This window comes from Sorex araneus, chromosome X (genome assembly GCF_027595985.1).
Source record: "Sorex araneus isolate mSorAra2 chromosome X, mSorAra2.pri, whole genome shotgun sequence".
NCBI lineage: Eukaryota > Metazoa > Chordata > Mammalia > Eulipotyphla > Soricidae > Sorex > Sorex araneus.
In genome coordinates this window covers 351,459,429-351,482,728 of record NC_073313.1, presented here as the reverse complement: position 1 = coordinate 351,482,728, position 23,300 = coordinate 351,459,429, and the positions used below count along the sequence as shown (strand labels likewise).

At 38.2% G+C, this 23,300-nt stretch overlaps 1 non-coding gene across 1 annotated transcript; it reads left to right on the top strand.

The window, feature by feature from the left end:
- Positions 1 to 20,742: 20,742 nt before the first annotated feature.
- LOC129400504 (U6 spliceosomal RNA) lies at positions 20,743 to 20,854 on the top strand. The gene has a single exon (XR_008627736.1). It is a non-coding gene; the product is annotated as a U6 spliceosomal RNA (small nuclear RNA).
- Positions 20,855 to 23,300: the final 2,446 nt, after the last annotated feature.

Genomic DNA, 23,300 nt, shown 5'->3' with positions numbered 1-23,300 from the left:
ATATTACAGACAGAAAGTGTCAGTCGAAGAACAGAACGAGCTGTCTTCAAAAAGCCCTTCCCACTCTAAGATCTTCTTCCCATTAGCATAATCTTACCTTAATCTGAATTTTCTATTATACAAGGGCAGATCAAAAGATTGTCAATGCTGTTTTAATCGCCGTATGACTTTGCCAATAAGATAAGGCCCAGCAAGCACAGTCTGCTTCAAATATGTGCGACCAAAGAAATGAGTTTGAAGTTATTTGCCAGTGGGTTGGAGGGTCCTATCACCCATGGCTATAGAGGAGAGAGAGAGAGAGAGAGAGAGAGAGAGAGAGAGAGAGAGAGAGAGAGAGAGAGAGAGAGATCGAAAAAGAGAGAAAGCACTTTTGGACTACTTACCTGTGCTAAATTCTTTGACTTCCAGTTTTTATTTTCCATTTTTATCAAGAACAGATTTAAATTATTCACAGCATATATTCTGAAATAGTTTGGTATGACAACATTTTAGGTCTTTCCCAAGTGTAGTATTAAGTTTCAGATTAAATGTTATAACTCATATTTTAAATTTTTCTTTCCTCAAGATAAACAAATTAGAGGCTTGCAGAAAAATTCCATGACTTCATGTCTTTTTTTTTGGTCAAAATTTTATGCTATATTTAAAAAATGGTTGGGGGCTTCTTGTTCATTATGAAAACCTGACACATATTAACTCCTCTTCCCAATTTTTATAGACATAACAAGATAAAAGACACCAGGGAATAAAGCCACAGAAATATTGAGAATAGAGTAGAAATTTAACAAATTTACAAAAGGCAAAGATTATATGACTAAATAAACCAGGGTGAAGAGAGTGGATAACCAGAAGAGATTGAAGGAGAGGTAAAAGTTATTTTAATTAACAAAAATCCATATCATTTCAAAATTGGACATCTATGGGTGTCAGAAAACAGAAGTGAAGGATTAGTATCTACGTTGTTTCATAAAGTCATTCTCCATGGAATATCTGAACGATTTTGTCTTCTTTCTTTTTATGAAACAACTTGCAGGTAATTGTCTCTAGGAAGGGAACAATTCCCGTTTCAGAAATTGAACAAGGGCTTCCTGACAAAGCCTTGGGTGTCAAGTTTTAGAGTTGGCCTCAAAGTAAAACCCTTTTCACTTGGCTCTCTGGGAGTAGGGGTGAGAAGGTGTAGACAAACAAGTCTCACAAACGCCTGTCAACCAACATAAACATCTAGAGTCAACTATGAATCCCCACACTAGGAGTAAGGTTTGGTGGGCAATCAAGTCAATATAGTATTTGGAGAAACACATGACACATGTAGACCAATCCACTTTTCCTTCAGAAATAAGAATGTGCATCTAGCATTTGTTCTTTAGTTGAGGGGAGAATAAACAAGAAAGGAAATGAAAGTAGCTCTGCTAAAGAATTAGCAGAGCTATTCCAGAAGACAAAACATAATGAAAAATTATAATGACTACTATAATTGAGATGTTATAAAATATTACAATTTTAAATAGATATCACCCAACAATGACACTTAGTAAATAAGAAATTTTTTATTTGAAATGTACATAAGAATCATAGTGAGAAATTTTCAGGAACAATGCAAAATAAAAATTCAAGAGGACCACCAAATTACCAAGTATCAAAGATAAAATCAAGAAGCTCTCTTAAAGGATAAAAATACAAAACTGGGTAAAAAAAAAGTTAAAAGAGGGGCTGGAGAAATATCACAGCAGGTAGGGTGTTTGTCTTGCACGTGGCTAACCCGGGTTTGATTCCCAGCACCCCATATGGTCCCCTGAGCACTTCCAGGGAGCACATGAGCCAGGAGTAACCTCTGTGCATCGCTGGGTGCGACCCAAAAAGAAAAAAAAAGTTAAAATACAAAGAAGCACAATTATGAACAGGATTGCTTTTTTTTTTCATGTCACTTTCTTCTCTCTCATTATTTGCGTATAGAAAAGCCATGGACTTTTGAGTATTGATTTTATAGCCTGCAATGTTACTATACAAGTCTATTTTTCTAAGAGTTTCTTGGTAGAGGTTTTAGGGTTCTCTAAGTATAGTATCATATCGTCTATGAATAGTGAGAGCTTGATTTCTTCCTTTCCTATCTGAATGCCCCTAATACCTTTTTTCTTGCCTAACCACTATTGAAAATACTTCCAATAATATATTGAACAGAAGTGGAGAGAGTGGGCATCCTTGTCTCGTCATTGTTCTTAGAGGGAAGGCTCTTAGTTTTTCCCCATTGAGGATGATGCTTGCCATAGGCTTGTGGTAAATGGCTTTGACTATATTGAGGAAAGTCCCTTCTATACCCATTTTGGTGAGAATTTTAACAATGAGATACCATCTCACACTACAGAGACTGGCTCATATCCAAAAGAACAAAAGCAACTGGTGTTGATGTGGGGAGAAAGGGACTCTCCTTCACTGCTGGTGGGAATGCCGACTGGTTCAGCCCTTTTGGGAAACAATATGGATGCTTCTCAAAAAGTTAGAGATTGAGCTCCCATTTGACCCAGCAATACCATCCCTGGGAATATATCCTGGAGAGGCAAAAAGGTGTAGTAGAAATGACATCTGCATTTGTATCGTTTGTATGTTCATTGCAGCACTGTTTATAATAGCCCAAATCTGGAAAAAACTGAAGTGCCCCAAACCAGATGACTGGTTAAAGAAACTTTGGTACATTTACACAATGGAATACTATGCAGTTGTTAGAAAAGATGAAGTCATGAAATTTGCATATAAGTGGATCAATATGGAAAGTATGTTGAGTGAAATGAGTCAGAAAGAGAGAGATAGAAAGATCGCATTCATCTGTGGAATATAAAGTAACAGAATGGGAGACTAACTCCCAAGAGTAGTAGAGATAAGAACTAGGAGGTCTGCTCCACAGCTTGGAAACTGGCCTCACATGCTGGGGGAAAGGACAGCTGAGATAGAGAAGGGAATACCTAGTAGAGGATGTTGGGAGGACCCAGTGTGGTTGAAAGACCACATGCCGAAAGTAGACTATAGACCAAACATGATGGCCACTCAATACCTCTATTGCAAATTACAACACCCAAAAGGAGAGAGAACAAAAGGGAATCCCCTGCCGCAGAGGCAGGGTGGGGTGGTGGGGGTTGGGGTGGGGGTGTTGGGAGGGATAGTGGGAACATTGGTGAAGGATAATGGGCACTGATGGAGGGATGTAAGTGATCACTGTATGACTGAAATGCAAAAATGAAAGTTCATAAGTTTTTAACTGTACCTCACGGTGATTTACTAATAAAACATTAAATAATAATAATAAAAGTTAAAACAAGCCTAAAAAAAGGGAAAAAAAGGTCAGTTTTGACCATTCTTAATCTAAGTAGTAGATGCTTTAAAAAAAGGAATAAAAACAAGGAAACATTAAGTAAATATTGGAATAAAGATTTCAGAGCAAAAATCCACAAATTATTGGGTTGCAATTACTAGTATAGGTCAAGAAGCAGAATGAACAAAATATATTCCACATTTTAAATGTTCATATTCTTGTAAAAGTTCAGTATGTTGAGAATAAAATCATCATATTCTAATGTCTTAGAGAGTACACTAAACCAATAAATGAAAATAACTAACCCCCCAGAATTGATAATCAAGTAACAGACTTAATGGCAATAGTAGCGCAATTAGAAAAGTTCCTAACATTACGAAAGAAAAGCACTCAATTTGTGCAAAACATCAAGAAGTTGCTTTTCATTCAGTTCTTCTAGAGATAAAATGCTTGCTGGTATATTACAGCAAAATAATAAATACACACCAAGAGAGAAAACATTGGTTCAAGAATCACTGAATCACTGTAATCCCATTGCTTATCGATTTGCTCGAGCAGGCACCAGTAACGCCTTCATTGTGAGACTTGTTGTTACTGTTTTTGGCATATCGAATACACCACGGGTAGCTTGCCTCTGAGTAGCCTGCCGGGCTCTCGAAGAGTTATGGAGGAATCGAGCCCAGGTCGGCCGCATACAAGGCAAACGCCCTACTCTCTGTGTTATCACTCCAGTTAGTTCAAGAATAGTGAAATTAATTCAGAAGTTAAAGAAAAAGGAATCCTGTCAGATTGCAAAGTAGCAGGGTAGGAAAACAATTGTTCCAAATAAAATCATCCTATGATTTGAGAGAAGATTCCCTGCCAAAGATAATGGAGTAAGAAATAAAAATTTAAGTGAATCACTTAAAATAATTAGGCCAATAAATAAATAAATAAAACTACAACCATAAAACTTAGAATCACATCACTAGTCACTAATGCCAAAGATAACTGAAATTTAAGAAGTTTAGAAATGATTTTCACTGGAGAATAAACTAGGGGAAAGAACTTTTTCTTCCCATTTACTTGAAGCACCTTACTTATATATTTGTTTATTTACACTATGCCCATGAATTACTTTGGAAACCAATAATACCAAGAAGAGAGGATATAATATTTGTTGAGTTATGGTTATATAGACATAATGTTACATCATTTAGCTAACTCACCATAAAATAGTTGAGATGATTATTATCTGACTTGAGCCTATTTTTTTATTGATAACATATTGTTGATAGATTGGTCTAAGAGTTGATAATAGAAAGTGTGCAGTGTTAAAAGCTTTCAGCCATGATAAATATGACTGCTCCTTTGCCATGTGCTCTTTACACAGCTGTGAGTACTTCCTCTGTGAGTACTTCCTCTGTGAGTATTCCACATGGACCATTGTGCTGAGACTAGTCCTAGATTCATGACTTGGCGTGCCTTATGTTTCAACTCAATGTCTCCCTTCTTTGAAATAAATAGACTTGAACATTTAAATAAATATTTTAAAATGCATCCTGTGTTTTTCTTTCATATCCCTATCCCCACCATAGCATGATAGCCCAGTGGGTAGGGCATTTGCCTTGCACGCGGCTGACCCGGGTTCAATTCCTTCGTCCCTCTCGGAGAGCCCGGCAAGCTACCGAGGGAATCCCACCCACACGGCAGAGCCTGGCAAGCTACCTGTGGTGTATCCGATATGCCAAAAACAGTAATAACGAGTTTCACAATGGAGACGTTTCTGGTGCCCTCTTAAGCAATGGGATGACAGTGATGACAGTGATACAGTGATCCCCACCACAAACACTCACATATACTTCATATCCCACACACACACACACACACACACACACACACACACACATACACAGAAGTACAGAACTTAGAATGAAACTTACTCACTTTGTAACTTTCAGAGTCTGTTTCATTATCTGTATGTGGAAATCAATAAATAAACACTCTGATTTATCATTATTTTAATCTTGCTTCTTCTGTCTGGCCAGATGGGGGCATTGCCTCCCTTGGCATTGGTCAGTTGCTGAAGTACACTGCCTGGCTCCTGAAGGGAGAAGGGAAGCTTTTACCAAGGCTCTATAGTTCAAAAGCTAAGAGTCGCCTCCTGAGTGATGGGATTACAATGTGAACTGAACATTTAACTTCTTGATCAAGAACAAATAAAAATCGAGCTTCTAAGAATTGGATGATTTCCTAATTCAACAAGATTAAAATGAAATTAATGCCATTCGGGTTTCAAATTGAGGAAGGGACCAGATGGTAATCTTCCCTCAGAAGGTGTTTTCTTCTTCAGAGAAAAATATCTCACCTTCAGAGATGTTTTCCCCATTGTGCCAAAGACCCAGGACACTGGGGAAACTGGGTTGCTGTATGCAGGATAACAGAGAAATTCTCTAGGAATACAATCTCCCTTCTGATTGCATTGTCTCATAAGAATATATTTTGGTCTTGTGTGTAAATATCTCAGACCTATAGCTTTCGGGAGGAATTTTTCTTCTCTTTTTCCAGGTTCTGTATTTGATGAAAAGATAGGCTTTAAATGAAATTATACACAACAGCTCCCTTTACTAACTACTTACATAATTCAACAAGAGAGGAGCTGGTCTCTCTCAGGCTTCTCAATGACACTGGTGAGGAAGATATATTATAGGTGTTTATATCATTATCAAAAGAGCCGATTGCACTCTTGACCACAGATTGGCAGGTTGGTATCAAGACTTCCAGACCTGTGGTGAATGACGCTTAACTAGTTAATGTGAGTTTTATCTTATACTATATATAGACTCATCCCCTAGGCAGAGGAATTTTATTAATATTTGAACCCAAGCATCTTCTGAAGTGGAGATGAACAGAACTTATTTTTCTTAATTTTTTGAAGTTAAGATTGATTATATTGTTTTGAATAAAAAATATCTTTGGATTTTTAAAATTGTCTTAGTTAACCTCAGGGAAATATATGAAAATGATTATCAAATTTCATACCAAAAAGATGCCAGAATTTGAAGGAAAAGTGACATCACCTCATCACACCAATTCAAGTATATAGATGACTAAACTAAGATTAAAGGAGATAACATGATTTACCCAAGTCCATCAGTCTTGCGTGGATGGAGAAAGGATTCAATTCATTTGCTAATTCATGTATTTGCTTAAATAAAAAATATTAAGCACTTCTCATTCTTAGAAAATATGCCAAAGAAGACGTGTATTAATATTCTGCTTTCCAATGGCTTTCAGTTTGTATGAGGAGATCATTATGTATCAGTCCTAGAGTAAGACCTGAAGGCCCAACAGAGAAATCCAGTTTCCAGGGAGGAGAAAGGCATCACAAAAGAATCTCACATGATTACAGAGATCTTGGGTGATAGAGTAAAAGCAAAAATCTTTGGTGATGGACTGCAAGTAGATAAAGGAACAAACATGATAACCTCTCAGTATCTGTATTGCAAACTATAATGCCCAAAGGAGAGGGGGGGAGGGGGAGGGAGAGAGAGTGAGAGTGAGAGTGAGAGAGAGAGAGAGAGAGAGAGAGAGAGAGAGAGAGAAGAAAAGTGCCTGTCAAAGAGCAAAAAGGCAAGCTAATGGGTGGTGGGAAATGTACAGTGGTGGAGAGATGGGTGTTGGAATATTGTAAGACTGAAACCTGATCATGAACAGCTTTTGTGACTGTGTATCTCATAGTGATTCAATTTTTAAAAAAATTTTATCTTTGGTGGAAGAAGCAATATATGCAAGATCCTATTGTTCCAACAAGTTACACATGTTCATAGCCAAAATGGAGTCCTATTTGACAGTATAGTCCCTGTAAAAGAATATGGGTCTTAGATTCCAAAGACTCCAAAATAAAAGCTTTATGTCTTGGAGAGAAGGAAAAGTTGGGTGTGGCCCAACTTGGGTTTCCATTGCTTTAATCATATGACAAGGAAATCAGAGCAGGTCTAGAATATAGTGAGAAATTTTAGGGACCCAGTAGTAGGATTTCTGTTCTGAAGCTGTAATTTACCTATAGCTCTCTGACTCTCTGTTATGATGTTCATGTATTCAGAACTCAGTTCCCTAATGATAGAAAGAAAATGGTAAAAAACCACAGCTTAGAAAAAAGGGACATACAGTCCTTCTAAGAAAATCTATCTATCTATCTATCTATCTATCTATCTATCTATCTATCTATCTATCTATCTATCTATATCACTGTCACTGTCATCCCGTTGTTCATCAATTTGCTCCATCAGGCTCCAGTAACATCTTCATTTGTCCCTGTTGCATGCTAGTGTAGCCCAGTGGCGTCTGCTCCCTCTAGGGACATGAAGAGCATGTTGTTGCTACTGTTTTTGGCATATCAAATATGTCATAGGTAGCTTGCCAGGCTCTGCCATGACCTATCTATATAAATCTGTACAGTATTTCATATTTAGCATTTGAAATTTAAAAAAATTCTAAAATATTTTCTTTTCCTTCACCTCAAGGAAAGACTAGTCTTTCTTCCTAGGTTAAATAGATTGGCCAGTATCTTCCACCTTGCACTTTATCAGAAATTTCTTATAAAATCACTGTATCACAGTATCACTGTCATCCCATTGCTCATAGATTTGCTGGAGCGGGTACCAGCAATGTCTCCAATGTGAGACTTGTTGTTACTGCTTTTGGCATATTGAATACGCCATGGGTAGCTTTCCAGGCTCTGCTGTTGTGCAAGATACTTTCAGTAGCTTGCCGGGCTCTCAGAGAGGGCAGTATAAAAGATTCAGACATAGTTTTTACCTTAAAAAAACTTATAATCAGATTTGGTTTATTTATCACTAGTCTTTCAATCTTACAAAGTAATACAAACACAAAAATTATTGTTCTTACTCTTTCATTCTGCCCTAAATATCCATTGTTCTTCCCCTAAGCTTACTTAAACTCTGCCCTTTTCTCTGGACCCCATGCACTTTCTATTAGAGTACACTGTAGCATTGTCAATTTTGCTCAAGCGGGCACCAGTAACATCTCCATTGTGAGACTTGTTGTTACTGTTTTTGGCATATTGAATATGTCACGGCTAGCTTGCCAGGCTCTGCTGTGCGGGTGGGATATTATCAGTAGCTTGCTGGGCTCTCTGAGAGGGACGGAGGAATTGAACCTGGGTCGGCCACATGGAAGGCAAATGCCCTACCCGCTGTGCTAAAAAAAACAATCTATAGAATACATTAAGTAAAGAAAAAAGATATATAACTTCAGCAGGTAAAATCTGATATCAGGAGTTATTACCTATTATAAGGGCTCCAGTTTCAAGATTCTACTTACTAGAATGAAGCAGAACACCAAGAAATATAAAAGTATAGGAATAAGAATATGCCATCTGTTTGGCTCTAACTTACACTTAGGGCTTACCTCTTGGACCATTTTGATTCTAAGTTTCCGAGCGTGCCTTTGACAAGAGGTTAAACGCGATCCTTAATGATGAGCAAACTTCTTCTACAGCATGAAAAAGTAGTAACCCTGACATTGACATCTTTCTAGTATTAAAATATGCCCTTACAGTCTAGAATTTGGGTGTCAGACCACAATGGTGAAGTTTACTAAACTTAGTTCCAATGAAACCTTTGATTAATGTTTTCTTTTAAGCCATTTTCTATCCTTTTGTGCCAATTTTTTTAAAGCATGAGCATTCAATGTTCAATTTATATCCACCAAATGCCTATTCTATGATAAGGGAAGGGCCACTTCCTCTTACTTTGGGTACCTGGGGTACTGGCTGGGATTTTGGGTTCTTGCCAAGCACTCCTGGGCCTTTCCCAAGGTGGGTCTTGGAGACCTACCTCCTACCCTTTGCAAGAAATTATATCTTTATCACTAAGGAAGTGAAGATTTTTCCTTCTCTACCATCTGCTTAATCCTCGAAGCATCTCTGAGTAATTATAAGATACTATTGTTTCCAATTTCATTAGGTCTAAATCCAATGAGATTTACCCTCACATGGGAAAATATGTAAGAAAGATTGTCATAAACTGTGCTGCTGCATGCTTTTTCCATTACTACAAAGTATTGTAGAAATTTCTGGGCATGAGCCAGAGATTTCACACATGAAATTCAGAGATGTATACCAGTGGCTCACTGAGCAGGATCTCTAATGGTGCAGCAAATACATTTCATACTATTGCTATGTTGAATTGAATTTCAGAAGAGCCAGAAATTGTTGATATTCAGAAAAGAGGGGAGTTGGTTAAGTGGCAAAGTAGGAAAATTAGAAGGAAGACAGGAGAGCAGTAAGGATATGGGAAAAGATGACTGCCACCTAAGAGAAAAGCTCTTCATATTCAATAGACAAGAAATCTAGCAGCCAGAGAACATCTTCCAGTGAGTGTATCCCTGTGATTTTCTCATACTGCTTAAATGGAAACCATGAATGTGTGAAAGTGTTTGACCAAGTGGCAAAAATTCCAGTGCTTTGTGCTTTTTGTTTTTAAGTTTATTTTTCAATGAAAACTGAATTTTGGGAAGACAGGTGTTTCTCCTTCTAGGCAAAGTAGCAACAGCACAGGGAATCAGACAGGTGTCCTGGGGTCACTGGGTCAATTTATAAAAAAGATCCACATTCACCAGATAAATGCAGATTCTCCTGAGATTTTGCAGGGTCCCTAACCACACCAATAAGAGGCAACATCCCAGGCCTGTTATTTCAGTCACTTCAACAAATGTTCAGTTATTCCCAGTTTCCTGCCCAGCTTTCTGAGATATGGGTGAACGTTTGTGGTAATTAAAACAGTGTAGAATTTGCACTGTCAGGAAACACAGCTATTTTTTTTCTCTCCCAGCCATCAAGCTATTTATAGCGATGTACTACACCATTTATTTGCTGGGCACTGACATCAAGAAACAGATATTAAGCAAAGAAGCCAATTTACTGCACAAAAACATCCATTATCTTTATCACCAACAGAGACTGAAAAATAATCAATTAGAATGCTTCACTTGGAAATGACTAATTGAACTGTTAAATATATGGTATTGGGGAAGTCGCCGTGGGAGCTGAAAGATTAATTCATATAATAGGCAGGGCCTATTCTCAAGAAGCTATGCATTGATGCCACTTTGTACAACAGAATCACACTTATCAATGAACTCATTAGGAATAAAAATTCTTTATTTTAAATTTATTGCAGTTGAATTGGATGTCATTTGATAGTAAGTGTTGTGTTTCTATAGGAAGTACATCATGACATGTGCTTCTGCTCATCCACACACAAATGCATACACATACATATACATGCATGCTAGTGTCATCTTTTGAATCTTCATAAAACAATAAGATATTGTATTCTCATGACAGTATCTTTAGACTCAAGTTGTAGTTCAATTACAAAGCCAGCCCAGGGCATAGAATTCTTTACTACTTGCTTACTATGTTTATTCATTCATTTTGTTTACTTAATATATAGTACTTACCTTGGCCATTTAATGTGCATGTACATGAAGACATGGAAGTGATGAGTCTTCACAGATTAACACTTTAGTGAGAAATCAGGCTTTAAGAGTGATTTCTTAACAAAATTGATCAACACTATACATGGCTATAGTATAGGTTGTGCTAGGATCTGAATGAGCACCAACATTTTTCATAACTCTACATTGGACTTAGATATATGAAAAATCATGGAAGAAGAACATTCCAGACAGAAGTAGTAACCATTTAAAAATGAACATTTTAAAGACCTGGCATATTTGAATAATATATATAGCACTGCACCACAGCACTGTCCTCCCGTTGTTCATCGATTTGCTCGAGCGGGCACCAGTAACATCTCCATTGTGAGACTTGTTGTTACTGTTTTTGGCATATTGAATACACCACGGGTAGCTTAAATAATATATATACACATATATTTATGTATATGCATGTGATATAGGTTAGGAGTAGGACTTGAGGGACAATATGAAAGAGGTGAATTTTGTTTGCAGGTGTCCCCCTAGAGACACTAGGAAAGCATTTTAAAGTGTTTTAAACCAGAACAATAACCTAGTGAAATGTTTCATGGGAATCCTTCAGGAACTGGTATGGAAGAGTTGGGGCAGGACAGAAAATGGGGCAAGGGAAGTGAGGAAATGACTGGAAAAGGAAAAATATTTAGGGAACTTCTGCAAAAGTATAAATAAGGAACCTTTCCGGCCAAGAACATGATGGCCACTTAATAGCTCTATTGCAAACCACAACACCCAAAAGGAGAGAGAACGCAAAAGGGAATGCCCTGCCACAGAGGTGGGGTGGGAGGAGGGGGAATGGGGTGGGGATGGTGGTAGGGATGCTGGGACCACTGGTGGTGGAAAATGGGCACTGGTGGAGGGATGGATACTTGACCACTGTATGACTGAAATGTAAGCATGGGAGTTTGTAAGTCGGTAACTAACTGTACCTCACTGTGATTCACTAACAAAAAAAAAAGAAGAAGAAAGAAATTGTTCAGGCCAAAACAGGGTGGATAAAAGGGCAGGATAGGGAACATGAGGTTTTGGGGAAGTAAGTGTTTAGCACTCAGATTGCTGGGTGGAAAAGAGAGGTGCTTTCTAAAGCCAGGAAATGGGAGGAAGTGTGTCAAAGAGTTGCAACCTATGAGCAGAGTTAGATTTGGGGCAGTTAGGTTTGTGGGATAAGGTCTGTGGGATAAGGGAAGTGTGGTAGATAGAGCAGTCTGACCCTAGGCTTATGACTGGATAAAAGATCCCTTGTAATTCCAGATCCTTAAGTCCCATCATATTTGTGCATGCATGCGTGTGTGTGTGTGTGTGTGTTTATTGGGGAGGGGAGGTTCTTCACAGATTCTTCTTAGAGAAATTAGACCAAGAAGACTTAGTCTGGGAGCATGACGAGTCTGCCCAGCTCCTCTCAGGAATGTAGGGTGGACTGTCTTTCCTCATCGTACACCCACTTTCTGAACAAAGAGTCCCCTGAGAAGGATTCTGCAGACAAATGAAGCTATCTCAAGGGTCTGGTGGCTTTTCATTCATGATTGTTTGTTTATGTTTTTTATGTTCATTTATTTCCAGCTGTTTATGTCTTTCATGTAGGAACTGACTACGTTTCAAAATTTGTCTAGGGGTATTTCAATTTGAGAATTCAGAAGATTAAAAGAATCGCCTTGGCTATTTTGTTTGAATCTACCTCTTCCCCTCCTTCTTCCTCCCTTCTTCAGCACTGAGTTCTGAGATGAGGTTCAAGGCACTGAGTTCTGAGATGAGCTAGAAGAGCTCCCATGCATCCATACTGAGCATCCTTCCTGCTACCTTCTGTGGCTCCCTGCCAAGTAGTAATCACGCTATGCTCCTCTCTCTCCTCTCTCTCTCTCACTCATTCTCTCACTCTCTCTCTCCTAAGAAAAAATGCTCTTCAATCAAAATTATGAAATACCTACTTTGAAACTCAGAAAAAGGACAGTCTGCCTGTGTTCAGCACCTGCACGTATCTTCCCTGGGATGAGAGAAACGGGGCTCTTTTCCTAAGAAATAGAACGATGCTTTGGTCTTGGTTTTTATTTCATTAGGGTTTTCAGTTTTCCCAACGCTCTGGAAAAACAGAGCCATTCAAAGATGACTCTGGGGCTGGGGGTCCCAGCATCTCCAATTTCACTGCATGTTTTTCCAGAGAGAGATTTAAAGTTCTCACCCTCTCACATCAAGAAAGCAAACTTTATAAATGAGAAGGAGAGGTTAACTATGAATCCAATTTCAGTGTTTTGTGTTTTTTCTTGAAACTGAGAAGAAGGCAAAAGCAAACATTAAGCTAGTCTTGAAATAAATTAGGCCAGGATGGTGGAATTTGGAAACACCCCCTCAGCTCTCTGCTAAGCAGTCTCCTTTGCCCATGGCATTCTCTCTTTTTTTTCTAATTTTATTTTTTTTAATTTTTATTATATCACCATGTGGAAAGTTACAAAGTTTTCAGGTTTATGTCTCAGTTATACAATATTCAAACACCATCCCTTCACCAGTGCCCATATTCCACCACCAAAATCCCCAGTATACTCCCCACCACAGCCCCCCCCAACTGTATAACTGATGAATTTCACTTCATTTTCTCTCTACCTTGATTACATTCCATATTGCAAAACAAAACTCACTATTTTTGTTGGAGTTTCCCCCCAAGGAAGACAGCCCTACTAAGGAAGCATTTGATAATTGGTTTGTCATTAAAAGATTGTATGTTTTCAGTTTTTAGAAAAGGTCGCGCGGCCGCGTTAGTGGCCGCGCGGCTTGGATGTGTTCCAGTCCCGCAACCCGGAGCCGTGTTAGTTGCTGCTCAGTGTCGCCAGGGCTCCATCCGGAGAAGGTGTACCAGCTGTACCTCCTCCGTCTGGATCCCTGGTGTTGTTGGCCCGGATTCGGGTCCGGAGCATTTCTCCGGCCACATTGCTCACCAGACTGCCTGGCCTCTTCTCTCCATGGCATTCTCTTTAAACGTGTATTTAGAAGAAAAGCCAAAATAGAAATTTAGAGTCATAAAGTACTTATGCCCTTTGCCTTGGTAATGCAATTTTGGAATTACATCTTTAGAAAAATAGCCCAAATGTTAAGGCCACTCATATAGTACAGTACATAAGGTGCTTGCCTTGCATGCACTTGACCTTGATTTGATCCCTGGAATGCCATACAGATTCTCACGGCCCACCAGAAATGATCCATGAGCACAGAGCCAGGAGTAAGTTCTGAGCACTGCTGAATGTGACTGAAAAATAGAGGGGAAGATAAAAAGAAAGAGAGAAAGATAGGAAGAGAGAGAGAAAGAAAGAAAGAAAGAAAGGAAGGAAGGAAGGAAGGAAGGAAGGAAGGAAGGAAGGAAGGAAGGAAGGAAGGAAGGAAGGAAGGAAGGAGAGAAAGAGAGAAAAAGAAAGAAAGAAAGAAAGAGAAAGAAAGAGGGAGGAAGGAAGGAAGGAAGGAAGGAGAGAAAGAAAGAAAGAAAGAAAAAGAAAGAAAGAAAGAAAGAAAGAAAGAAAGAAAGAGAGAGAGAAAGAAAGAAAGAAAGAGAAAAAGAAAGAAAAGAAAGAGAAAAAGAGAAAGAAAGAGAAAGAGAGAGAAAGAAAGAAAAGAGAGAGAAAGGAAGGAAAGAAAGAAAGAAAGGAAGAAAGAAAGAGAGAGAAAAATAAAGACAGAGAAAGAGAGAGGAAGGAAGGAAAGAAGGAAGGAAGGAAGGAAGGAAGAAAGGAAGGAAGGAAGGAAGGAAGGAGGAAAAGAAGGAAGATATTTCTTATTTATGATAAAAATACAAAAAGAATGATTTCTTGCCTGGGAAATATTGCCTGAAGAAAAAATATGGCTTTATATAAAATTTTTTTAAAGTGAATTTGCTAAGCAAAATGATTAGCTAGCATAAAAAATTTAAAAGTTTCAAACCAAAATATTAATAATTGTTTAAGGATGTTAGTGGCATGAGCTCCATATCACCAAAATAAGAGGGAACAAAATTTTGAGTCCTTTCTCCTCAAAATATTGAAAATTGAAAAATCGGTATTAAGATTGAAAAATAACTCATTACATATAAAACTAATATACTGTGAGAGTTGTTACCTTATGCTCTTAGCAGGGTGGAGACCAAAGGGGTGAAATACTTAGTAATTATCCATAATAACAGGAGATACTCATGAATATCTGAGCCAGGTACCAGGACCTCACAAATTTAGCCAGGTACTCAAACCATTAGAAGGACATGAGGGGATTCAGTTGTGACTAATTTCTAATCTAGAGAATTTGAAATCCAGTTAATAAAACAAGTGATCATGATATAGGTACTACAAGAGAAACTCATCCATAGTGCTTCAAGAAGTGCCCATAGTTCCCAAGTTTTATTTAATGAAAAGAATTTGTGCTAAGTTTCAAATTGTAAGAAGTATAGGGGAGACTCGTCTTCTGCAATTCTTAGACTGTACTGTATGCCTGGTACCTAGCAAGAAATAGTTGCCAGACCAGAGCTGATGATTTTTGTGCTTTGGGGGTTTGGCCAGACCGTGAGTATTTATAAGATGAGAATTTGGATTCTAATTTGGGGAATTGGTACAATGGTTAGGATGGGTTTTTCTGTACACAATGGACAGTTATCATGAGGGATTGGGCGGAGAGAGAAAATTAAAGGAAAGGGTTTTGTTTTGAGAAATCCTAGCTAAGTGGTAATGAGCAAGAGGGCTTGGGGAAAGCTTGGTGAGGGCATGTGTTGGAAGTCAAAGGCAAAAAAAGTTGCAGAAGTGTTGGATGTGTTGGGAGAAACCATAATCGAGAGAAACGGGATGCTATACCTGAGAACAAGGGAAAGAGAAGGGAGGAATCCAAAATGGCAACATCGTGCTGCACAATACTGCACCATCTCTTTTTGAACTTGAGTTACCTGCAAGGGCCAAGTGTTGCTTTTCAGTTTCACAACCATCATGCTTTCCTGTAAGTTTGGAGTTGATGAGGACATGTGGATGCAGGCGGAAGACTTGCAGAGCAGAGTCATTGCCAAACAGGTGAGTTTCCTCAGGAAATCATCAAGGGGTCTCTTTCAATTTCCACTCACACCCATCTTTCACCTGGGTTCCTGTCACATGCTGTAAGAGCTTTGGCAGAAGAATCTCACAGAGCTTTGATCCTTTTACAAGGCAGCTCGTCTGGACTTGCGGCGCCCGCCTCCTCCTTTCCCGGGCTCCCACCTCCCATTCTCAGCTACTCCAACTATGCCTTTGGAATCCATCACATACCACATTTATGTAACCTCTGGCCCAGGTGGTCTTTCAAAGTACAGGCAAAACCCGGAATGTCCCTGAACGAAATCAACTTTTAACTCTGCAAAAATGCAGGGGAAAATTTTGGTTGACTACCCACAATCCTTTCATTCTGACTTGTATTCAATTACCCACTCATTCTCTACTCATTCTCTATCAACTATGTGCATCAGAGTGAACTAACTCTATTTCCAATTCCAGGAGTTGCTTTGTTCAGTTATAGTAGAGTAGTCCAGGAACTATAAGACTGAGTTGTTCTGATAGAACCTAAAGCATCTTCTCTGCTACTTCTGCAAATATAGCTTCTTCACCAGAGCAAATGGCTTTTCTCGTCCTCTGGATAAAATTTTACACAGGTTGAGAATGTGGAAACCATTGAATTCACCTCACTAGTTTGAGATTAAAACTATTGTGCAATAAAAAACTGAGTGAAAGATATAGCAATTCTCTTAATCATTTAACTCAGGTTGAATTGATTGACCTAAAGGTATTTCTCAGTTGATATCATTTTGGAAAATGATTGGAAAGTTTTGGGTGTTACAATAAATAGAAGATGCATTTTATGTATAGATACCTAGGAAACTAGATGGAATTTATTTTATAAATGTAAATGACAATTTCCCCTCATACTGCATACTTTAAATGACCCATAGAACTTCCAGATTGGTGATAAACCTATTTAGTATTACCTGAGTCTAGAGTATAGCTCCATTTTACATATGCACAGAATAATTTTACGCTGCACATTATTTAATACACCAAGTTTTTCACTGACTTTTCCTGAAGTCTTCTGTTCTCTCTTGTAGGCCATTTAAAAGTATTTAGCAACTAAGCCAAGTAGAAATACCATCTACTTTACCCGTAAAGGGGGGTTGTCTCCTTGTTTATACTGTACATCTAGTAATATAGAATTGATATCATCAGTAGTTCATGCCTCTATTCCAAGTTGACATTGACATAAGGGGGAAAATCAGACAAGTGAGTGTCTTATCTGGACATACAAGGGTCCCATACGTGCATAATCCCAGGAATCTCTCCTGAACACTTACCCTTGGACCATCTTAATTTGATAGGAGAGATAACCTTTGCTAAAGGTGAAGAGAAGATGCAGGCTAGCTAGTGATGAAAAGTTAGATTAGAGAATTCCCACCTATCTGGATGCTCTTGAATCATCCAAGTGCTGTTACCTGAGCAGACCATATTTTAAAGAGGACCAGAAGGTAGGTGTTAGCCTCTCTAAGGCATGGGTGCCAGGTTCAATTTCCCATCTTATGAACACGTGTTATGGATATGTTTAAAGACATTAGGGAGGGGGCTGGAGCAATAGCACAGCGGGTAGGGCGTTTGCCTTGCACGTGGCCGACCCGGGTTCGATTCCCAGCATCCCATATGGTCCCCTGAGCAGCGCCAGGGGTAATTCCTGAGTGCAGAGCCAGGAGTGACCCCTGTGCATTGCCGGGTGTGACCCAAAAAGGAAAAAAAATAAAGACATTAGGGAAAGGAGTGGAGAGATAGTACAGGGAGTAAGGGGCTTGCCTTGCAAATGGCTGACCCTGGTTTGATTCCAGACACTGAATAAGGTCCTGTGTTTACCATCAGTGATCATTTCTGAACAAAGAACCATGAAGGTCCTTGAACACAGTCAGGTGTACCCCCTCAAAATACCCAGAAAGTACTCCAGGGAAGTTTTCTATGGAAGTAGATAAACTCCTAGCCACAAGCAGATAACCCATTAGATTATTACCATCTTAAAGAATCTACTTTTTGGTAGAATAGTTGTTCACTTAATGAGATCCAAATACATATATATATGCATATACATATGTATATTAATTAAGATAGGACTAGAGCGATAGCACAGTGGGTAGGGCTTTTGCCTTGCAAGTAGCTGACCCAGGTTCGATTCCTCCATCCCTCTCAGAGTCGGGCAAGCTACTGAGAGTATCCCACATGCATGGCAGAGCCTGGCAAGCTACCCACGGTGTATTGCAGATGCCAAAAACAGTAACAACAAGTCTCACAATGGAGACATTACTGGTGCCCGCTCGAGCAAATCGATGATCAATGGAACAACAGTGTGACAGTGCTACATATGTATATATATATATATATATCCTACCTATTAAGAATTTCATTGTTTGACATGAATTTAAAGAAATTCAAGCACGATGTGTACCAGAATATCCACACATCATAGACATATTTCTTGTAAACTCCATGTGCAAAATCTCCTCCACCCAAGATTGAGAGGATTCCAGAAAGGGGGAAAGGATGGGGGAGGGGGTCTATAAAGGTATTTCCCATTATATTTCACTATTTTGGGCTGGAGTGATAGCACAGCGTGTAGGGCGTTTGCCTTTCATGACCGACCCAGGTTCGATTCTTCCTTTCCTCTTGGAGAACCCGGCAAGCTACAGAAAGTATCTTGCCTGCATGGCAGTGCCTGGCAAGCTACACGTGGTGTATTCAATATGCCAATAACAAGTCTCACAGTGGAGATGTTACTGGTGCCCGCTTGAGCAAATCGATGAGCCATGGGATGACAGTGACAGTGACAGTGATTTCACTATTTTATTTATTTCACTATTTTATTCTGTAGAGCTTTATTTATCAGGAAATAAGGAATTTTTATTTAAAAATAAAAATCTGATTTTGACCATGATTTTTAAAATTTGTTGTTTTGGTTTTTTTTTTTTGCTTTTTTTTGGGTCACACCTGGACATGCACAGGGGTTACTCCTGACTCTGCACTCAGGAATTACCCCTGGCCGTGCTCAGGGGACCATATGGGATGCTGGGATTTGAACCTGGGTCGGCCGTGTGTAAGGCAAACGCCCTACCTGCTGTGCTATCTCTCCAGCCCCTGATTTTTAAAATTTCTAAGACACACTGGTGACCAACTTTCACTCTGGTTTCACCAACATCATTGGAGGGAATGATTTTTTGCTAGAATTTTTTGTTGTTATTTTAACCCAATTTTATACAGGGATAAAATATAAAACAGATAGGTAGAGCTAAAATAGAAGGAAACCCTAGGTGAAATTCAAGGAGATAGATAATATGTTTTCTCAACCTTTGCCTCTAACCTAAAGCTTAGAACCTCAGATGTTATAGTCATGTCTATAAGTCTCTATGAAATGGCATATTTTCACTTTAATGAAAATATTTCACAATTAAAACTAAATTCCAGGGCTAAGGAGATAATCCAGTAGGTAGGACGCTTGCCTTACACTCAGCCAACCTGGGTTTTGTCCTTGGCACAACAAGATCCTCTGAGCACCACCAGGAGTGATCCCTGAGTGCAGGCTAGGATCAAATGATGAGTACCACTGAATGTGGCCCTCAAAATACAATGTTAAAAAATTATTTTTTAAATTTAATTTTAATAAGGTTGTTAACAATAACTTATTATATTCAATATTCCAACACCAATCCCACCACCATTACACCTTCCCACCACCATTATTTCAATTTTTCCCAACCACCATCTAAGAATGCACCAATAGTAGGTCCTAAATAATTTATTTTGTAAGGCTTGTTATGAAAAATTATCAGAAATTATCCCAAAAAATTTCCTTAGAAGAAAGTGTGTGAATATTGTCATATCTCACTCTGGAGCCATTGAGTCCTTGTATAGTAGATTACTAACATGCTGTAACAGACTACACCTCGTGTGTTAATATTATTTTAATTGAGATTGGTTGCCTTCTACCTTACATCCTATCCAATATGTGCCACTCCTGGTACATCAGTGCTGTAGAGTAAGAGATGTTGCAGCTGCATCAAATCCAAGAATTGTAAAGTTTTAAATAAAACTTTATTTAAATAAAGTTTTAAATAAGGTGATATTGTTGGAGTTAAATTTTTAACTGGATAGGAATTTGGGGTTTGAGGTATCTCTGCAGCTTGTTGATCTCTCCCGAGATTTATTTGTGAGTCTCTGAATCATGGGCAGTTAATGAGCTTCTATAGTACTAGAGGTAGTTCATGGGCATGACTGCCAGGCTCCTGGAAGAACGGGGGAATGTGGGGAGGTCACCCACCTCTGAATTTTGTGATTTATGTCACAAAACCCGCATACCTGAGTTTTTCAACAGATTTATTCATTGATGAGGCTCATCTGAGCCTGTGGAGATAGCCGTGAACATAGCAGTGATAAAAAATTATTCTTAAAAGTAATAATAAATCCCAGTCTTTTAAAGATTATCTTAAACTAATCTTTTCTTGATGCTAATGTTTGCTATTAAAGAAATATCTGTTGTCATGGTGTAAAGTTGCTTGGATCTATATTATTTTAACCTGTTTTTAAAATCATATTGTTTGTAGTATTATGGGAGAGCATCATCTCACCCCGCTTTGTTCTATATTGCTATAATTTAAACTTAGTAGTGATCATGTTAGAATTACATGTTAAGGAGAAATCACTAAATTTGTAGCACTGTAGCACTGTCCTCCCATAGTTCATCGATTTGCTCAAGAGGGCAACAGTAACATCCACATTGTGAGACTTGTTGTTACTGTTTTTGGCATATTGAATATGCCATGGGTAGCTTGCCAGGCTCTATTGTGCAGGCGGGATACTCTTGGTAGCTTGCCAGGCTCTCTGAGAGGGGCGGAGGAATTGAACCCGGGTCAGCTGCATGTAAGGCAAACTCCCTATGTGCTGTGCTATCGCTCCGTGCTTGCTTCGGCAGCATATATACCAAAATTGGAACGATACAAAACTTGGAATATTAGCATGGCCCCTGTGCTAGGATGACACGCAAATTTGTGAAGCGTTCCATCACTAAAGTTATTACCTCAAATTCTTTACATTCAAGGTTTTACTCTGTAGACTAAAATTAATAAGTCACTGTCACTGTCATCCCGTTGCTCATCGATTTGTTCGAGCGGACACCAGTAATGTCTAAATTAATAAATATTTGTTTTTATTTTTGTTTTTAGAAAAAATTATAACCTCATTGGTTAACAGTGCTGCTGGACCTTTTGTTTCAGCAAAGGTCATCTGTGACTAAAAATAAATTCATGTTATTTTATAATTGTGCACAACTTCTCTTTTTCCTTTTGTAAAATATTATTGATCTATTTTTGCATAGAATTCATTCACCAGTAACAATGCTTCACATTTATTTTATGTTTTTACATCCCTACCTACTTTGTCTCTCTATGCCACTCTTCTCAGGTTCTATTTTCAATAGGCACTATTTGTCTTTTAAGTTTGTTGTTTTCTTTCTTAATTGTATATCCATATGTATTCATATGTACTCATAGGTGCACTCATAGGGGTAACTATTCATTGCATGTCATGTTCTGACTTATTTAGCTTTGCATAATTCCATTAACCTAAAGCTTAGACTTTATATATGTTATATTAATGTATGTAACTTCTATTTTGTTGCAAATAGAAGAATGACATCCCTTTTAAAAGCTAAATAGTATTCCATTGTGTAAATGTATCCCATTTTCTTTATCCAATTTATCAACACTTCCATTGTTTTCATCTTTTAGCTATTATAAGTAATGATGCAATAACTAACTAATGTTCTTCTATTTGCCCGTTTAAAGATGTATTTTCCACCTAACAGTAGCAGTCTGGCAAGTATATGAATGAACTGTTGATTGCATGGGCAAGCATGAAGCATGATAAGACTTCCCTGTGACTTTGAGTGAGTCTCTCTTTTTTTAAATTAATTTATTCTTTTATTAAATCACCATGTGAAAAGTTACAAAGTTTTCAGGTTTAAGTCTCAGTTATACAATGCTTGAACCCCCATTTGAGTGAGTCTCTTAACTTGGCTTTCAGTTTCTTTTTTCATCAAATATTGAAGACAATACCTAACTTTTAACATTACAATATGCTGTATGATTCAGGTAAAGTATGTGGCTCAATGTCTGGCAGAAGTTGGTATTCAAGAGGTGGTTTTCATTCTCTCCTCTCCTCTCTCACTTTCTCTCTCTCACTTTATGTCTCTGTCTTGGTCTCTGCCTTTTCCCCTTTCCCTCCTTCTCTTTATCACACACATGTACATGTGTACATACATACATACATACGCACCATTCCCCTTGAATGCACACACATCCAAATGATGTTCATATTTTTGATGGCATTCTTTTCAAAAGCATATCTACACAAAGCATATTATTGTCATAGACAACTGAACATGGTCAGATATGTCAGTTCCCCAGAACTGACTTCAGGGATCTTTGTCTCAACTGTTGAGTAAAGATGCTCTGTCTGGGAAGAACAATTTTTCTCTTTTTTTGCCAAGCAGAAATGAAGCCTGCAACTGAAAATGTGATTGGAGAAGTGCTTTCCCCAGGCCCCATCCCATGTCTGCTAAGAAAAAAAAATAGAATTAATAATGAGTATGTCACTTAGCAATTAAACTTAGAATGTTATATAAACAAGTCAATAAGAATGATGACAGATGTAGAATGGAAATTGAAATAATAAATGTTTGTCAATTTTATTTGACCACATGGTTTAATAGGTTATTTTGAGCCCCCAAAGAAGTTGAAAATAAAACACACAAAGAAATTCCAAAGTCTTCTGTCTCTAGTTTACTGATTAAGAATTTTTTCTGGGGACTGGTCTACAACCATGAATTTTTTTACATTGAAGAAAAGTCTCTTGAAATTCAGACTGCTGATCTCACTGAAATGCAGACTTTCTTGCACTTTACTCAATGAAAGTTTAGACCAAGATTCCAGTATTGACTTGAAATATTATAGTATGAAGGACATATCAACTTTAGGAGATAGGTCCTTTCTTTATCAGATACTAACTATATAATATTGGTGGGAATTTTAATTTCAGTTTTCATGTCCTCCTCATGAAATATAGTTAAGGACTTTTTCCTGGTAGAATTGTGTGAAGATAAACAGAAAAAAAATTCCACATAAAAGACCTACTAAAGGGGCTGGAGCAATAATACAGCGGGTAGGGCGTTTGCCTTGCATTCGGCTGACCCGGGTTTGATTCTCAGCATCCCATATGTCCTCTGAGCACTGCCAGGGTTGATTCCTGAGTGCAGAGCCAGGAGTAACCCCTGTGCATTGCCAGGTGTGACCCAAAAAGTAAAAAAAAGACCTACTAAAATAACCCAGACTAGATATTATCATTTAGAGTTATCATTTTCATTAAAGTAACTTTATCTATTGTCATCGCCATTTTAAAAATTTGATTAAAGCACCATTATTTACAAAGTTATTCGTAGTTAAGTTTTAAACATACTA